Raw genomic sequence first — 18,376 nt, 5'->3', positions numbered from 1 at the left:
AGGCTGCGGCTTGGATCCAGCAGAGCAGGGATGCAGGCAACTCTGCTCCCCACCTGTCCCACAATGAACACAGCTGTGCTCGGGGGCAAAGCCATTGTTCCACCAAACCCGGCTGAACCCAGACTTGCTCACTGGGGACCCCAGTGCTGCTGGTCATGCCCATTCAGCTCAATCCAGCAGCTGCTAGTTGCTAGTGCCTGTCACCTTCTGGGCTGACCGGCTCTCCTCAGTGTGCTCCAGCCCCACTTTGCTGTGTAATCTCACTTGGTACACATCAAGTCATGGCACCCTCTGATTTCTAGCAAGTCCTTTTATTCTGTTCCCACAGAAATACCTTGTAGGGCAACGTCTCGGAGGGGGTCACAATACAGGAGGTGGCACACTGAAATACATGTTCTCACAGAGCACAGCAGGACGACACACCATTCACAAGGTCATTTCACTTACAACTGGCAATTTGTTCTTTTGTTTGAGCTTTGTACAGCACCCCTTCCCCGCTCCAAAAACCAATGCAAAGGAAAGCCCCCAGGAATGTGAGCACGGGGAGCGGATGGCAAGAGTGGTCAGCGCAGCGAGCCCACCACAGACGTGTGGCCAGTGTGCTGGGCAGCGAGAGGCACTCCGTGGCCTTGCTGGGTTTTGTTGTCAGTACCACTGGAGATTCCACACTGTACAACTATTTACATGGCAGAAATGGAGGGGGCTGGTTCAGCCACTGCTGAGCAAACCAGCGGAGGGCAAGAGCCCAGCTAGAGCCCTGGAGAAGCATATGCAGACTATGCACTTGTCATTGGGGGGAAATCGCCTTAGAGGGCCCTAGAGCATTGCTGCTGGGGAACATCCTGCTGCCTGGGGCAAGGACAGCCATGCCTGCCCCCTTCGAAGGCGCAAAACAGCAGAAGCCCAAGAGCGAGGCTCTGTGTTCAGGACTAGCTGACTCGTCTACCTAAACCAGTACCCCAAGCGAGCCCCTGGCAGCCAAGGCTGAGAGTGGGCACACCTGGGCAATGCCCAGGATGGGCAGGATGTTAAGAGAGTGAGATCTCTCTGTTCTGCATCACCTGCTGGGCTGGCACCATGCTGCCCACGAGTGTGGCTAGTGCAGATCAGCAGGCTTAGTGCCCAGCAGCTGTACTTGGTCCATGACTAACTGCCTGCCTGCCAACTGCAGTGTGGCCATGTCTGCAGTGCCATGTTGGGCAGGGTAACCCTGCTAAGCTCTGACCTGGGGACTGCTGTTCTGCACTCTCCGACAGCCTGGCCAGGCAAAGGGCTCTGTCCCCCTCGCTCTGGCACACCTAGGCCAGGGGCCTGGCTTTGCCTCCTGTCTGAGCTGCAGCACCTAAGCAGGAGGTGGGAGGGAAATGCTCCTGGCACAGCTGGGGAGGGACTGACTCCCAATCCCCCAGCGACAGTGACGCTCCAAGTGCTGGGCCGGCCTTGGCTTACAATGAGTGTGGTGCTGGTGAAAGATGCTGCATCAAGAGCTCTAGAAGTGGATGCCCTCTATCCTGGGAGCTGATGTGACCTGGGAAGCCATGGTGCAACCCCCCTCAGACCCCCAGCACTCCCGCCATGTGCCGGAGTCTCCAGCAAGGAGCCCTGCATGGCGAGAGGAGAACTCAGCCTCCATGGCCATCAGAACGTGGCCTCTGTGCCGATATACCACCCAGAGGCTCAGTCAGTGACTATGGCACTGCAAGCAGTTGGCTGCAGTGAACTAGAGTGAGCCCAATGGTCCGATTCACACCAGCCACTGAGCAGCCAACAGAAGTGCTACCTGTCAAAATACCCACCCCCTGTAGACAAGGCCACAGTAATCTGCACAGATCCACAGCTAGTACTGACCCACCCCCATGCCATGCCCAGGCAGAACACTGCTCTGAGCCTGCACATGATCCCAGAAACATGCAGCTTCTGCAACATCCCTCCATGCTCCCTGACCTCAGACATGGGGTATCAGCTGCACCCTCCCGGGGTCCCATGGCGATCAATAATGGGGGGGGGTCCCATTCCTTTCCATGGTCTCCATCGAATCAGGGCCTCACGGCTCGGATCTCAGCAGCTGTCTACAGAGCCTGGGGTTCCTCCCAGCTGCAGCATGGGTGTCACAGCCCTGGGGGGCTCCCCTCTGTGATGTGAAGGTCTCTGCAACGCAGAGAGAGTCTGGTTTGGCAGGTCACCCAGTGTCAATGTGCAGCAGCTCCAGCCACTCCTCAGGGGTGTCTTGGCATGTGCACAAGATCCCAACCTGGCCATGGTACCCGACCCAGAACAGTGCAGATGCTGGTGCTCGTTCCAACCATCTGTGCCTGGAACCATATATGGGATCACTTGGTGCCTGCTGTTCTGCAAGGATGGCTGAAGTGCCTCTTTCAAGACAACAAGGCCCATGGTGGTAACCATTTCCAGCTCCAAGACAGAGCATTGCATACTGGGACCTGTAGTCTCTGTCAGTGGCACCTCTCTACTAACAGGGAGGGTGGATTCATTCTGCCCCAGTTAATGTTGGCCTTGGGGCAGGCTGCTGACATAAGCCTGGCTTGGGCAGGTTCGGGTACCCCTGGCTGAGAGAATGGGAGGACAGTGCAGCAAGCCCTAAGCAGAGTGCAGAGCCCAAGCTTCTTGGACGGAGGTGCTTTGGGATCCGAGAAGGAGAATGTGGCTGGGCCGATCACTCACCAATCTGGCACAGCCAAGCTGGTGCACACTGCAGAATGAGTTATGTGGTGGGCACCCCCGGGTCCTGCCCAGTCCCCACAGGCTCACAGTGCCCAGGGCCACAGAGAAGGCTCCGGCCCCGTCTCTTTGCAATGCCCGCTTGCCTGAAAGGGCTTTACAGTCTTCATCTAGCTTGTGAAAACACAGGGCTCAGCCAGGTGGCTACTGGCAGGGAGGGCATTGCAACTGTGGGGCAGTCTGCTTCGCTTTTCTATTACTGGGCCATGCTTAGTCCTCTCTCCATGGATTCCTGGGGTAGTTGTTCAGGGCTCTTCAGTCACGGGAAGGAGCAGCATTGAGAGCCGACACCACTATGGGACCTCTCAGCCTCACAAAGCAGGGCAGGGAGGTTTCAGTGCAGAAATTCTAAAACCAATTTCCAGAGCTGTTCCATACTGTCTTTCTCTCCCCCCACCACCCTACCTGTTGCCTGCTTGCCTATTCTGAAATGGGCCAGGGCTGGACAAAGGTCTATCTCAGGGAACCCCTGGTGGTGCTGTGTATTGGACCCTGCTAGCCACTGCAGGGCAAGAGGCAGAGAACTCAGACTCATCAGCTGCAGGATGTTCTGCTTCACACTGGGACTGTGCCATCAAAAACAAGTGCATAAATCTGCTACTAGCATTCAACATCGAAGATGAACCAATGAGAAAAAAATCCTCCAAGCAAAGAACTGCAAGCGTTAAACGTAAATGATAGCATGCAGAAAAGTAGCAAGCCATGCTCTACTACAGGACAGTCACACGCCTTTGGCAAAGTGTCCCTCGATGGGTCAAACATGCCACTAATTGAAATGTTATACACATGGGTGTTTGCTATAAAGATCACTATCGAGTATCAATAGCACAGTTGCAATTAAATCCTTATACAGAACATTGAACTTAGTAAATATTAACAGGATTTTTTCAATTTTGTATTTCATTGCATAGAACATTAGACATGAGACTAGCTCGCGGTTACCCAAGGTGGATGGAAGCTCTGATGGATCACACCAATGAACTGTTGTTTTGAGCATGCTCAGCATGAACAAGAGACTGGCAGGAAACTGACAACACAAACAAATGAAAACCAGAATATTTGTACACTTGCTGATTTCTCTACGGTGAAACAAGCTTTCCATTTGGTTTCATTCTGCTCTCCTGGGTTACGGTCTGAGGAACTTTATCCTCGCAGGTTAAACATTTTGCTGTGAGTAGCTCCTCCATCTTTCTGAGCATGCAATGGCTTAAGAAGGACTTGAATTGCACAGTAATAAGAAGGAGAATGGCAGAGGCAGCGCTCTCCTGATCTTGTGCTCGTTATAGCCTTCTGGACTCTATTGCTTCTACAGACAACAGCCTGGGTGCTAACTCAGCACAAAGCAGAAAGGAAAGAGAATTCAATACAAAGGAAACCAAACCAAAAAGAAACAAGAAACCCCCAGCCCCTGGGTGTTGATGAGGTATAGATGTAAATCAAAGTGGAATGATTAAGGCTGTTATGGAAATAAAAATAATACCCGGGCATACATAAAACAATGTGTGATGTTACCAATGGATAGCACTGCCATTTGAATGCTTTAGAATGGCTTCAGGATGGCTTGGGGCGGCTGAGAGACATGCCTGGCCAGTATCTGCTTTGGGAAAAATCAGCCAGTTTACGCACTGCCTTTCAGAGTCCTATGGCCTCGTATCTCAGTAAGGAAACAGTGTTAGGTCCTAATTGAAGTTCTCTCAATCCCCCGGATGGGGGTGTGGAACACTTTCCGTCGCAGGGATGGTGAGAGTACAGGAATGCTGAGCATGCGGAGGGGCCAATGGGGCAAACTGGAATGTGAAGGAGATTGGAGCCTTCAGCTGCCAGCCCTAGACTCATACATGGCTCAGAGAGAGGGAAAAAAACCTATGAAGAAACTAGAGTTAAGATTCAGTCAGTGAGCAACTCTGTGTATAATCTCAAGAATGGGCCAGTGGTCCCCCCATCAGATCCCCGGCCCAAGGAGACCACAGGAGGGACCAGTCCTGCACAAGCTCAGAAGTATCCTCTGAGAGCAGGGCAAACCGCACCTCTGTGACAGTCACGTTGTGGTACAGGCCCATGATTTGGCAATGTTCCTGATGGACACTAAGCTGTGTGGGTGTTCCCATGGCTTGCTCCAGACAGTACACAGAGCCAAGAAGAGGTCAATGTCCTCCTGCAGTGCTGCCTCAAGGCTCTGAAGAAGCTTGCTACAGGTAAAGGCCTGGTTTGCTCAGTGAGACCCAACATCGTCTCTTCGGCCTTCCAGGTCACGCTGGGCCCTTCTGGCCTTGCAATCTGTGAAGCAGCCTAGTGGTTTCCATGGTTTCAAAAGCTTGATGAGAGACAGAAAGAGACAGAGAGATCATTGACAACTGTGTGTGTGTGCAGCGCCTGGTGCAATGGGCCCTGATCCATGACAGAGCTCCAAGTGTTTTGCTATCACTCCTGCTCCTCCTGCCCCCCTTGGCACACACAGTCCTCTAGCTTGGGAACAGCTCTCTGCAGGCACAGTGGCCAGTGGGAGGAGTGTGTAGCCTGTTTACAATCAAGGAGATGGCTGAGGAACTCCTGACCCAATGAACTGCCCAGCCCCAGTGGGCCCTTAGCTTAAATCTGGGCTCAGAGCTGTGCATTTCACCCTCTGCAAATTGGCACTGCAGCCCCGCCACCTCCCCAGCAAGCCAGGCCAGGCTCCCGCAGCTCTCCTGCCATAGCTCTGCTGTTCAGCTACCCATTGCCAGGCAGGGGTTCAGCAGCCCAGAGACACCCAAGCAGTGGGTAATGCTCCAAGCAGGAGGAGTGGCCTGGGCATGCCATGATTCAGCAGCTACAGTGTCATCCAGTCCCCCTTGGCAAAGGGCTGGTGGGGAGGGTGCTGGGGCAGTGGCAGCCAAAGAGCGATCAACTCATCTCTGTGGGGAAACATGGGCCGGCAGTCCCATCTCTCACTCCCAGCTCTCCCAGGCAGGGACTGTTATTACATTCTATGCAGTGCCCACACCACAGGGACCAGTCTGCCCTGTCAGACCCTCTGCTGTACCCGTGTGAACAGCCGCATAGGGTGCGAATGTTGGTGAGAGCAGGGCTGGGGGAGCCAGCCTGGACACTGAGCAGCCTAGGGCAATAGCTGCCTGGCTGCCATGCCCAGGAGATGGCATGGGGCAGGGTCTGGTTCCCAGAGAAGGGAGTGATAGGCTGAGCCCCTCACACACTTTGTTCTTCTCACTGGGACAAGGGCCTCTCAAATGGCCCATCCACTCCTGGCTTGGGGGGCACTGCCCTTTTCCAGCCATCTTCGCCCTGCCAGCTTCATCATACAGCAAATGTACCACACCTTGGCCCAGTGTCTTCTCAGTGCTCAGGCATTTTGCTCTCCAATGCACTGAGTCTCATGGCACATGGGAAATGAGCATTCTGGTATCAGCACAAAGCCCACACAGGGCTTCAGCGACAGGCATACTCTTTTCAGGAACAGCAGGGAGCTGTGGGTTGGGAATGAGGTGCATCAGCAGAGCTGGGGGAGGGGGAAGCCCAGGGCTGGAATGTCAGAGGTCTGTGGGTTGGGAGAGAGGGCTCCGACAGAGCTGGGAGAGTGGGGAGCCCAGGGCTGGGCTAGCAGGGGCTGTGGAATGGGGCTGGGCTAGCTGGTGGCTGCAAGGCGGGTGTTTGAGAGGCACTGGCAGAGCAGGGGGAGGAAGCTTGTTGTGTGCCTGACCCTGCCCATGGGCATTAATTTCATGAGCACTAAATTTCCACATAATCCAATCTGCAAAAGGCAAAAAGCAGCAGTTCCCCTCACAGCTGTACCCTGACCCCCATGTGGCTGTACCCCTGACCTCCATGCAGCTGTACCATCAGACCCTCATGCAGCTGCATCCCTAGCAGTCCCCCTTGCAGCTGTACCCCAAGCAGACCCCACCTTCACGGCTGTACCCAGGGGCACTCACTGTTATACCCAGAGTCCAACGTTGCCTGCTGAATTCACTGGTTTCTTCATAGGTTTTTCCACTGCGAAGACTAGATCGCCACCCGCTTTCCCAGCCTCCTGTCGGCGGAAGAGGGTGGTGGGGGGGTTGGGGCATCTAATGAGAGGCACCCCCAGGCAATTCCCGCCTGAGCAGGGCGGTGCAGTCAGCAAATAGCAGGTGGGTTACTGGGCAGGAGAGAGGATGGGAGGTCAGTGCAGTGTGCAGGGGCTGGAGAGTGGGTGGAGAATGAGGGGGCACATGGTGGGTGGCAGCTGGTGGGGTATGGAGCAGGTGAGTGGCTGGAGGGACAGTGACTTGGGCAAGTGGCAGGGGCTAATGGGGGCCAAGGAGTCGGGGAATGGGTTGGTGGGGAATGGATGGGGGCTGGATGGGCTGATTCCCAGGCCTCTGCAGACGTTGCTCAGGAAGCTCTCACCCATTCCCATCCTCCTCAGACACTTTAAAGCCCACACACCTAGTCCGGAACATCAGGCAAGGCCAATACAGCAGGGCAATAGTAGGGTAGAGAAGGCTGGGGCACCAGGGTGGATGTGTGGAAACAAGGGCTAGTTATTTGGGGCGGTTGTGGGGTGGAGAGGGCTGGTGCTTCAGAGTGGTTGTGGGGAGGCAAGGGCTGGTTTGTCAGGGTGGTTGTGGGGAGACGAGGGCTAGTTTGTCAGGGTGGTTGTGGGGAGATGAGGGCTGGTGTGTCACGGTGGCTGTGGGGAGGCAAGGGCTGGTGTGTTGGGGCAGTTGTGCGGAGTGTGACGTTACTGACATAAACTGGGACAAATCTTGTATAAGGTGTCTAAGACAAGGTTATGGTTTGCTGGTTATGATACAGATAGCATATCTGTATTCATGTATCAGTTTTGTATTTAAAGTTATAAGTATTGGCTCTATACTGTCTGTATTTCAAACTTGTGCTATGCTTCTGGGTGACACCCCAGACAATTTGGCATCAGTACTGTCTAGCCTGCTTGATGGCCCATTAAGGACCATCAGCTATACAAATGACCCATTGAGAGAAGGCAGCTACACCTTGTGACTCAGCAAGGAATGCAGGGACATGCCTATGGACAGAACTCAAAGGTTTTTTCATGCCATGTGCTGGAATGCTTGTCTTTGGAACAAAGAAAGGAGACCACATGGCAAGAGACTATAAAAGGCTGCTGCAGCTCCTCCATCTTGTCTTCAATCCTGCTTCTTGCCTCTGGAGGGACTTTGCTACAAACTGAAGCTCTAAACAAAGTACTGAATGACCCATCCCAGCTATGGATGCACTCCAGAGACTTGATTTGAACCTCCAGTTGATTTCATCACCGCTACAAACCTGAACCAAGAACTTTGCCATTACTGTATGTAATTAATTCCATTTAACCAATTCTAGCTCTCATCTATATCTTTTTCCTTTTATGAATAAACCTTTCGATTTTAGATTCTAAAGGATTGGCAACAGCATGATTTTTGGGTAAGATCTGATTTGTATATTGGCCTGGATCTGGGGCTTGGTCCTTTGGGATTGGGAGAACATTTTTTGTTTTACTGGGGTATTGGTTTTCATAACCATTCATCCCCATAATGAGTGGCAATGGTAGTGATACTGGGAAACTGAAGTGTCTAAGGGAATTGCTCGTATGACTTCTGGATAGCCAGTGGGGTAAAACCAAAGTGTTCTCTGTTTGGCTGGTTTGGTTTGCCTTGGTGTGCAAAGGAACCCCAGCCCTGGGCTGTTATTGCCATGATTTAAGCAATTTGTCCTGAATTGGTACTCTCAGTTGGGTCCTGCCAGAACCAGCATTGTTACAGGGGGCAATGGCTGGCACGTCAGGGTGGCTGTAGGGAGACGAAGGCTGGTGCGTGAGGGCAGCTGTGGGTAGTCGAAGGCTGGCATGTCAGGTCCGTTGTGGGTAGGCGAGAGCTGGCATATCAGGGTAGCTGTGGGGTGGAGAGGGCTGGTGCATCAGGGCGGCTGTGGGGAGGCGAGGGCTGGAGCGTCAGGGTGGCTGTGGGGAGGTGAGAGCTGGCATATCAGGGCGGCTGTGGGGAGGCGAGGGCTGGAGCGTCAGGGTGGCTGTGGGGAGGCGAGGGCTGGAGCATCTGGGAGGCTCTGGGGAGGTGAGGGCTGGAGCGTCAGGGTGATTGTGGGGAGGCGAGGGCTGGGGCATTGGGGCGACCATGGGGAGGGGAGCGCTGGCACATAAGGGCAGATATGGGGAGACGAGGGCTGGCGTGTCAGGGTGGCTGTGGGGAGGCGAGGGCTGGCACGTCAGGGCCCTTGAGGGTAAGCAAGAGCTGGCGTGTCAGGGCAGCTGTGGGGTGGCGAGGGTTGGTGCTTCCAGGTAATTGTGAGGAGGTGAGGGCTGGTGCTTCAGGGCAGCTGTGGGAATACGAGGGCTGGCATGTCAGGGCGGCTGTCAGGAGGTGTGGGCTGGCGTGTTGGGACAGTTGTGGGAAGTCGAGGACTGGTGTATCAGGGCAGCCATGGGGTGACAACAGCTAGCAAATCAGGGTGTCTGTGGGGTGGTGAGGGCTTGTGCTTCCGGGTGGCTGTGGGGAGGCAAAGGCTGGCATGTCAGGGAGGCTCTGGGGAGGAGAGGGCTGGCATGTCAGGGCAGCTGTGGAGAGGTGAGGGCTGGTGCATCAGAGCGGCTGTGGGGAGGCTAGGGCCCACGCGTCAGGGCGGCTGTGGGGAGGTGAGGGCTTGCATGTCAGGATGGCTGTGGGATGGCAAGGGCTGGTGCACTGGGACTGTTGTGGGGAGGTGCGGCTGGTGCTTTGTGGGGACTATGAGGAGGCGAAGGCTGGTGCTTCGGGGCAGCTGTGGGAAGACGAGGGCTGGTACATGCGGGAGGCTGTGGGGAGGCGAGGGCTGGTGGTTCAGAGTGGTTGTGGGGAGAGGAAGGTGTGACGCTCTGTACATTGGGGGAACATTGAGCACCCCCATATTCATCCTTATAAAATGATTGTGTGGTATCCAATGCAAAGTTTGTCATGTGGGTGTCTTCAGAGGGCTCATGATGCACTGAGCACGGTTATTATAGCGATGTTATAGTAGTTGTTACAGTAACGTTACTGTAATGTTATAGGTTACAATTTCATGTATATAGTTATGAGGCTGAAAATGTATCCTCATCACTTAAAGCAAGCCCAGGCAAAAACTCTCCAAGAGCAGAGGGGTAGTTCACATCTCATCAGGGCAGGTATGGGAGAAACCGAGCCCAGAGTCACAGGAACAAAGGACAGTGGCCTAGGCAGCAACAAAAGAATCTGTTAGACTCTCGAGGGATTTACCCCCCCACCCTTCCTTTGGTCAGTTTGGAACTGCGATGAGGTAATGCTCACCTGACTCTGAAGGGTGGGGGTGGGTGGGCAAAGCCAAGAGAGAAGAAAGGACATAATAAAAGGGATAGACATTTGCTATGATCTCTCTTTCTCTTCCACCTACATCTACAGACACCACACCAAGTGACTAAAGTGCTGATCAAAGGGGAGAGCCTGGCTGAAGGTGAGAAGCATCTAAGTTTATAAGGGCACTGAAAGTGTTAAGATCATCTTAGAATGCATTTTGCTTTTATTTCATTTGACAAAATCTGACTTGTTATGTTTTGACTTATAATTACTTAAAATCTATCTTTATAGTTAATAAATCTGTTTGTTTATTCTAACTGAAGCAGCACTTTTGGTTTGAAGTGTGGCAGAGACTCCCCTTGGGATAACAAGCCTGGTACATATCAATTTCTTTGTTAAATTGACAAACTCATATAAGCTTGCAGCGTCCAGCGGGCATAACTGGACACTGTAAGATGGAGGTTCCTAGAGTTTTGTCTGGGACCAGAGGTATTGGCTAGTGTCATTTGGTTGCACAAACCAAGGAGCAGATTACATGCCAGAGGCTGTGTGTGAACAGCCCAGGAGTGGGGGTTCTCTGAGCAGAGCAGGGTAGGGCTGGCTCCCAGAGTCAAGGATTCAAGTGACCTAGCAGATCACTGGTCCAGGGTTTCAAACTGGTGGGAAGGGAGGATCCCATTTTGCCCCTGGGAAGAGAGAAGGGGGTTGGGAGCCTAAATATTCTCTGACCCAAAAACATTCCTCTCACCCTCCTCCCAAATCTCCTGTAAAAGTAGAAGAGCCCAAAAGGTCCTATCAGTGTAATTCCACTGATCAACTGAGGAATAAATGCCCTGTGCTAGGAGGAAGCAGGCAAACAATAGCTCATGTTAGTTCTGCTGTCCTCAACACAGAAACCCCCCAAGCAATTGAAACCTATCATACTGGTTTTGTGAGGCCTCTGCAGAACCATATATGGAGCATGTTAATGCTGTCCAAACTGATGGCAGGGAATACTTGGGGCAGAGGGATACAGGGGCCCAGATCTCTCTGGTTAAGCAGAGTGTGGTCCCAAAGGCCAGTATGTTGCCTGGCCAAATGGCAGAGATTGTGAGGGTGGGTGAAAGCAGATTCCTCATACTGTTAGCTAAAATTCATGTGGTTTGGAAAGTGTTTTAATTGTGGGGATAATGGAACACCTCGTATTTGACCTGCTCTTTGGTAATGATTTTTTCCGTGTAACTCAGGTTAAAGTATTTGCCTGAAGCAGGAGGGAGTGTTATGCTGGGACCCCCAAGGGAAAGGTTAAGTCTCAGGAGCTGCCGAGAGAATGGAAGAGAGTATTCTTGATTCATCTGCAGCAGGGAGAAACCACATGCTTCCAGGTGGGAAGGTGGTTGAGACCAACTCTTGCACTGCAGCTGGAGGCAACACCACATCAGGAAGGGATGGGGATGTAATGCCTGCCAGGGAGAGAACTGTCCAGGTTGTTAGCTGCCAGCAGGTTACAGCTGAACCAAAAGCAAAACCGACTCTAGGGAGCAGAGAGAAATGTGTCCCAGAGAGCCCAGAGAAGGGGCATGGAATCACAGAAACCACTGAGGTGGATGAGGATTCCTGTGACTCTAACACAGGGAAGTAGGGTGCTTCCAAGTATGTGTGGGGGGAGGGAGGGCTGAGACTAGCTCCTTTCCAGCTGAAAGCAATGTGCCCTCAGGTGCTGGGGCAGGAGAACTGTTATCAGTGATTAAGGAAACTGTCCCATTTGTTAGCTGGCAGAGTTCTGCAGATGAACAAGAGATAGAACCCTACCTGGGGAGCACAGAGAAATGTGTCTTAGGAGGGGGCCCAGAGGAGGAAACCGTGGAAGGAATACTGGAGGTACAGGAATGACTCCTCATTAGTCACTTGGGGCAGGATGCCCAGGACACTAGGAGGATGGCTGGGTCAGCATCTGTGCACCCGGCCACTCAGGCTGTGACCCAGGTTTTGAGAAGGAACTGTGTAACTAACCTCCTGGAGGGGAGCAGTCACACAGCTGACTTCTCAGGGACAGAGAAAGGGGTGGCGGAGGATACCCCAATCCAGGTTCCAATTTTTCAGGATGCTATTTCTGATACTTTTTTGGAAAGTAACTGTGTCTCTTTAAATCAAGATGCAGTTCCAATGCCTGTGATAACAGAGGAGTTGGGAGCAGGAAATTGCCAGGTGGTAGTTTGTGAGAGCACAAATGACCCAACTGACAGAGAAGGGGGTGTTTTTCCCTAGGCTGGTGAAACACAGAGAAGAGTTATGGGAAAGCTGCTGGGAAAAGGTGAATCTGATCAAAGGGTAAACACACCTAGCCCAGAGAGCACAGATCACAGCCCTCTAGGGGGCAGGGAAGGACTCAATGCTGGGAGGGGGAAACACAGGGTAACCCCAAAAGGGGAGCTGGATTTTCTGAATATGTACAGTCCTGGGGTTGGGAGATGGCTCCCCAAAGGGCCAGCCAATGTGCAGGATCCCCCTGAACACCTATCTTGCCAGACCCTGAGATATCAAAATGCCAGAAACATGATTAAAAATTAAGAGCCCATACAGAAGGGTTTCAGAATAACAGCCGTGTTAGTCTGTATCTGCAAAAAGAAAAGGAGTACTTGTGGCACCTTAGAGACTAACCAATTTATTTGAGCATAAGCTTTCGTGAGCTATAGCTCACTTTATCGGATGCATGCTGTAGCTCACGAAAGCTTATGCTCAAATAAATTGGTTAGTCTCTAAGGTGCCACAAGTGCTCCTTTTCTTTCTTCATACAGAAGGGAACACTGGAGCGAAGGAAAAGCCAGTGACTGATTACATGCGAGAGAGTCAAAGGACACCATGGGTAATGAATAAACTAACCTCAAACTAGAATATCTGAACAGAGGGCATAGTATAAAAACACCCATCCGTATTAAAAATTTTGGTATTAAGTTTTGGGATAAGAATTTTGTTACTGCTGTTAAACCTTGTGATAATGCTACTTTTCAATTAATACCTGTAAACAGGTTTAAAGCTAATCACAGCAGAGAAACTATAAAAAACCTTGTTTGCTGTGTGTGAATGTGGAAACTGAGGCACGCCGCCTCATGGCCTTAATGGCTGGATGCCAAGAGAACAATAACACAAACTGCCTTTGTGACTAACCCTCTTGCAGTAAGCTAAGAGGGGAGGTGTGATGTTCTGTACGTTGGGGGAACACCCAGCACCCCCATGTTCATCCTTATAAAATGATTGTGTAGTATCCAATGGAAAGTTTGTCATGTCTGGTGTCTTCGGAAGGTTCATGATGCACTGCGCATGGTTGTTATAGTGATGTTATGGTAATTGTTAAAGTAATGTTATAGGTTATAACTTCATGTACATAGTTATGAGGTTTAAAATGTATCCTCATGGCTTAAACCAAGCCCATGCAAAAACTGGTGCTTTGGGGTGGTTGTGGAGAGGTGAGGGCTGGTGCTTCAGGGTGGCTGTGGGGGGACAAGGGCTGGCGCATTGGGGCGGCTGTAGGGAAGTGAGGGCTGGCGTGTTGGGGCAGTTGTGGGGAGACGAGGGCTGGTGCATCAGTGCAACCATGGGGAGGTGAGGGTTGGCATGTCAGGCTGGCTGTGAGGTGGCAAAGGCTGGTGGTTCGGGGCAGTTGTCAGGGGTATGAGGTCTGGCACATCAGGGCAGGTGTGATGAGGGTAGGGCTGGTGCCTTGGAGTGGCTGCGGGAAGGGGAGGGCTGGTGCATCAGGGCAGGTGTAGGGAGGCGAAGGCTGGTGCTTCTGAGTGGCTGTGGGGAGACGAGTGCTGGCATATCAGGGTGGTTCTGGGGAAGCAAGGGCTGGCATGTCAGAGTAGTAGCGGGGAGCCGAGGGCTGGCGCATAGGGCAGCTGTGGGAAACGGGGGGGGTTGCTCCTTCAAAGCGGCTCTGGGGAGGCAAGGGTTGGCACGTCAAGGCAGCTGTGGGGAGGTGAGGGCTAATGGTTCAGGGCGGCTGTGGGGAAGCGAGGGCTGGCATATTGGTACACTTGTGGTGAGGCGAGGACTGGTGCTTCAGGGTGGCTGTGGGGAGGCGAGGGCTGGTGCGTCAGGGTGACTGTGGGGAAGTGAGAGTGAGAAGTGGAATGTCGGAGCAGTTGTGGGTAGTTGAGGGTTGACATGTCAGGGAGGCCATGGGGAGACAAGGGCTGCTGGTTCTGGGCAATTGCGGGGAGGTGAGGGCTGGTGGTTCAGAGCTGCTGTGGGAAGACGACGGTTGGCACATCAAGACATCTATAGGAAAGAGAGGACTGGTGCATTGGAGAAGTTGTGGGGAGGCGAGAGCTGGCACATCAGAGCAGTAATGTGGAGGTGAGGGCTGGTGGTTCAGAGTGGCTGTGGGGAGACGAGGGTTGGCGTGTCTGGCAGTTATGGCAAGGTGAGGGCTGGTGCTTCGGGATGGCTGTGGGGAAATGAGGGCTGGAACATCAGAGCGGCTGTAGGGAAGCGAGGACTGGTGCATTGGGGCAGTTGTGGGGAGGCGAGGGCTGCTGCATCAGAGCAGCCGTGGGGAGGCGAGCACTGGCATATCAGGGTGGCTGTGGGCTGGCGAGAGCTGGTGGTTCAGGGCAGTTGTATGGGGTGTGATGTCTGGCATGTAAGGGTGGGTGTGAGGAGGCCACGGCTGGTGCCTCAGGGTGACTGCAGGGAGGCGAGGGCAGGCATGTCAATGTGGCTGTGGGGAGGCGAGGGCTGGCATGTCAGGGCGGCTGTGGGGAGGGCGAGGGCTGGCACTTTAGAGCGGTTGTGCAGAGGCAAGGGTTGGTGCTTCAGGGGAGTTATGGGGAGGTGAGGGCTGGTGCTTCGGGGTGGCTGTGAGAAGAGGAGGGTTGGTGCATCAGGGCAGCTGTAGGGAAGCGAGGGCTGGCGCGTTGGGGCAGTTGTGGGGAGGTGACAACCAGCGCATAATGGCAGTTGTGGGGAGGAGAGGGCTGGCACGTCAGAGGGGTTGTGGGGATGCGAGGGCTGGCATCTCAAGGCAGTTGTGGAGAGGCAAGGGCAGGTGTGTCAAGCCAGTTGTGGGGATGGGAGGGCTGGCACATCGGGGGCTTGTGGGGAGGCGAGGGCTGGCGCGTCAGGGCGGCTGTGGGGAGGCGAGGGCTGGCGCGTCAGGGCGGCTGTGGGGAGCCTGCCCTGATGCACCAGCCCTCGCCTCCCCATGACTGCCCTGAAATTACATTCCTCTCCTAACCACAGTCGCCTCCCCATGGCCGCTCCAGTGCACCAGCCCTCACCACCCCACAGCCACCCTGACACATCAGCCCTTGCCTCCCTAGAATTGTTCTGGTGCGTAAACTCTCGCCTCCCCACAGCCGCCCAGAGGCGCCAGCGCTCGCCCCCCCAAAACTGCCCTGACACAAGAGCCCGTGCCTCTCCACAGACGCCTTGACGTGCCAGCCCTTGCCATTGCACAGACAACCTCATGCACCAGCCCTCACCTCCCCATGACTGCCCTGAAACAACAGCCCTCTTCTCACCACAGTAGCCCTGACGTGACAGCCCTCACCTCCCCGCAGCCGCCCTGAGGCCCAGCCATCACCTCCCTCACCCAGAAGTACAAGACCTCAGCACCCCACACACAACCTGATGAGCCAGCTCTTGACTCCCCATGGCTGCCGTGATGTACCAGCCCTCGACTCCCCACAGCTACCCTGACATACCAATCTTCATTTCACCAAAGCTGCCCTTGCTTGCCAACACTCGCGTCCCCACAGCCACCCTGATGTGCCAGCCCTCGCCTCCCCTGGCCATCCCAATGCACCAGCCCTTGCCTCCGCACAACTGCCCCGACGCACGAGACCTTCCCTCTGCAGAACCCACTGTGACATGGCAGCCCTCACTTCCCCACAGCTGCCCTGTGCGCCTTCCCTCACCTCCCCACATCTCCCTGACACACCAGCCCTTGCCTCCCGAAAGCCACCCTCATGCTCCAGGCCTCGCCTCGCCACAACCACCCTTACATGCCAGCCCTCACAGTCCCAAAACTGCCCCAATGCACCAGCCCTCCCCTCCCCACAGCCACTTGGATGCACCAGCCCTGGCTGTGGGGAGGCAAGGGCTGGCTCATCAGAGCAGCTGTGGGGAGGTGAGTGCTGGTGCATCAGGGTGGCTGTGGGGAGGTGAGTTTTGGTGTGCTGGGACAATTCTAAGAAGGCAGGAATTGGCGTGTCTGTGTGGCTTTGGGAAGGTGAGGGCTGGTGTGTCAGGGAGGCTGTAGAGTGGCGAGGGCTGGTGCATCAGGGCTGCCATGGGGAGGCGAGGGCTTGTGGTTCAGAGAAGTTGAGGGGAGGGGAGGGCTGGAGCGTTGGAGTGGCTGTGGGAAGGTGAGTGCTTGTGGTTCCCAGAGGCTGTGGAGAGGACAGGGCTGGTGATTCAGGACAGTGATCAGGTGGTGAGGGCTGCCATACAGGGGTGGTGTTGGCTGGCAGGTTGGGTAGCCGTGGGCTGGCGCATCAGGGTGGCTGTGGTGAGGCAAGTGTTGGCAAGCGAGGGCAGCTTTGGTGAAGCGAGGACTGGCTTGTCGCGGTAGCTGTGGGGAGTTGGGGCCTGGCACATCATGGTAGCCATGGGGACGCAAGAGCTGGCTCATCAGGTTGTGTGTGGGGTGCCGAGGTCTGGTACTTCGGGGCGATTGTGGAGAGATGAGGGCTGGCACATCAGGACAGGGAGGCGAGGGCTGTCGTGTCAGGGTGATTGTGGTGAGGAGAGGCCTGTTGTTTCAGGGCAGTCATGGGCACCGTTCCCCCTAAGCTGTGTGTGTGTGTGTACGCACACAGATCCTAAAGCCAGCGCACACGGCAAAACACCGCGCTCACAAAAATTTGCGGAGAAGCACAATACACACAGAAATTTTTTGCGCACATGGCCTGTCAAAAATTTCCACAGAAGAAATTTTTTGCACACACGGCCTGTCAAAAATTAGAGGGAACATTGGTCGTGGGTAGGAGAGGGCTGGTGCATCAGGGCGGCTGTGGAGAGGCAAGGGCTGTTGTGTCAGGGCAGTTTTGGGGATACGAGAGCTAGCGCATCAGGGTGGCTGAAAGGAGGTGAGGGCTGGCGTGTCAGGGCGGCTCTGGGGAAGTGAGGGCTGGCGTGTCAGTGCAGCTGTGGGGAAGTGAGGGCTAGTGCATCAGGGTGGCTGTGGGGAGAGAAGGGCTGGCGCATCAGAGCGGCTGTGGAGAAAAGAGGGCTGTTGTGTCAGGTCATTTGTTGGGAGGCCAGGGCTGGCATGTCAAGGAGGTTATGGTGAAGCGAGAGCTGGTGTATCAGGGTGGCTATGGGGAAGCAAGGGCTGACACTTCAGGGCAGCTATGGGGAGGTGAGGGCTGGTATGTCAGGGTGGTTGTGGGGAATCGAGGTCTGGTGCATCAGGGCAGCCATGGGGAAGTGAGGGCTGAGGCATGAGGGTGGCTGCGGGGAAGCATCAGGGCAGCTGTGCTGAAGGGAGGGCTGGTGCATCAGGGAAGCTATGGAGAGGTGAGGGCTGGCGCATTAGGACAGTCATAGGGAGGCAAGGGCTGGCAGATGTGGGTGGCTGTGGGGAGGCCAGGGCTGGTGCATCAGGGCGTATGTGGGGATGTGAGGGCTGGAGCGTCAGGGCGGATGTGTGAAAGCAAGGGCTGGCACGTAAAGACTGCTGTGGGGTGACAAGGGCTGCGACCTCAGAGGTTGTGCGGAGGGAAAGTCTGGTATGTTGCGGAACTGGCACATCATGACAGCAGTGGGGAGGCAAGGTCTGGTGTATCAGGGCTGCTATGGGGAGAAAAGGGCTGGCGTGTCAGAGTGGCTGTGGGGAAGTGAGGGCTGGCGCATCACTGCAACTATGGGGGGGCCGACGGCTGGTGCTTCGGGATGGCTGTGGGGAGGCAAGGGCTGGCGTGTCACGGCAGCTGTGGTGAGTCGAGGGCTGGTGCATCAGGGAAACCATGGGGAGGCAAGACCTGGCATGTCAGGGTGTCTGTGGGGTGGCGAGGTCTCGTGGTTCGGGGCAGCTGTTGGGAGGGGAAGGCTGGGCATCAGGGCTGTTGTGGGGAGGCGAGGGCTGGTGCATCAGTGTGGTTGTGGGGAAGCGAGGGCTAGTACGTTGGGGTAGATGTGGGGAGGCGAGGGCTGGCACATCAGGGCAGCTGTAGGCAGGCGAGGGCTGGCATGTCAGGGCAGATGTGGGGAAACAAAGGCTGGCACATTAGGGCACTTGTGGGTAGGCGAGGGCTGGCACATCAAGCCAGTTGTGTATAGGTGAGGGCTGGCGCCTCAAGGCGGTTGTGTGTAGCCGAGGGCTGGTGCATCAGGGTGGCTGTGGCATGTGA

The 18,376-nt window shown here is 54.7% G+C and overlaps 1 protein-coding gene across 4 annotated transcripts in view; it reads right to left on the bottom strand.

Annotated features, from left to right (window-relative positions):
- Nucleotides 1–295: 295 nt before the first annotated feature.
- The window catches only part of BSN (bassoon presynaptic cytomatrix protein), a 465,957-nt gene continuing 447,876 nt past the window's right edge, over nucleotides 296–18,376 (bottom strand). For 3 of the 4 annotated variants that reach the window (XM_073352633.1, XM_073352635.1, XM_073352636.1), the window contains 2 exons: nucleotides 6,669–6,766; nucleotides 296–5,053 (listed from right to left, as the gene is read on the bottom strand). The gene's annotated coding sequence lies outside the window, so the exon portion shown is untranslated. Of the gene's footprint in view, nucleotides 5,054–6,668; nucleotides 6,875–18,376 lie in introns of all 4 variants that reach the window. The other variant, XM_073352634.1, reaches the window with a different exon arrangement.

Source organism: Lepidochelys kempii, chromosome 7 (genome assembly GCF_965140265.1).
Source record: "Lepidochelys kempii isolate rLepKem1 chromosome 7, rLepKem1.hap2, whole genome shotgun sequence".
NCBI lineage: Eukaryota > Metazoa > Chordata > Testudines > Cheloniidae > Lepidochelys > Lepidochelys kempii.
This window is presented reverse-complemented; position numbering and strand designations above follow the sequence as displayed.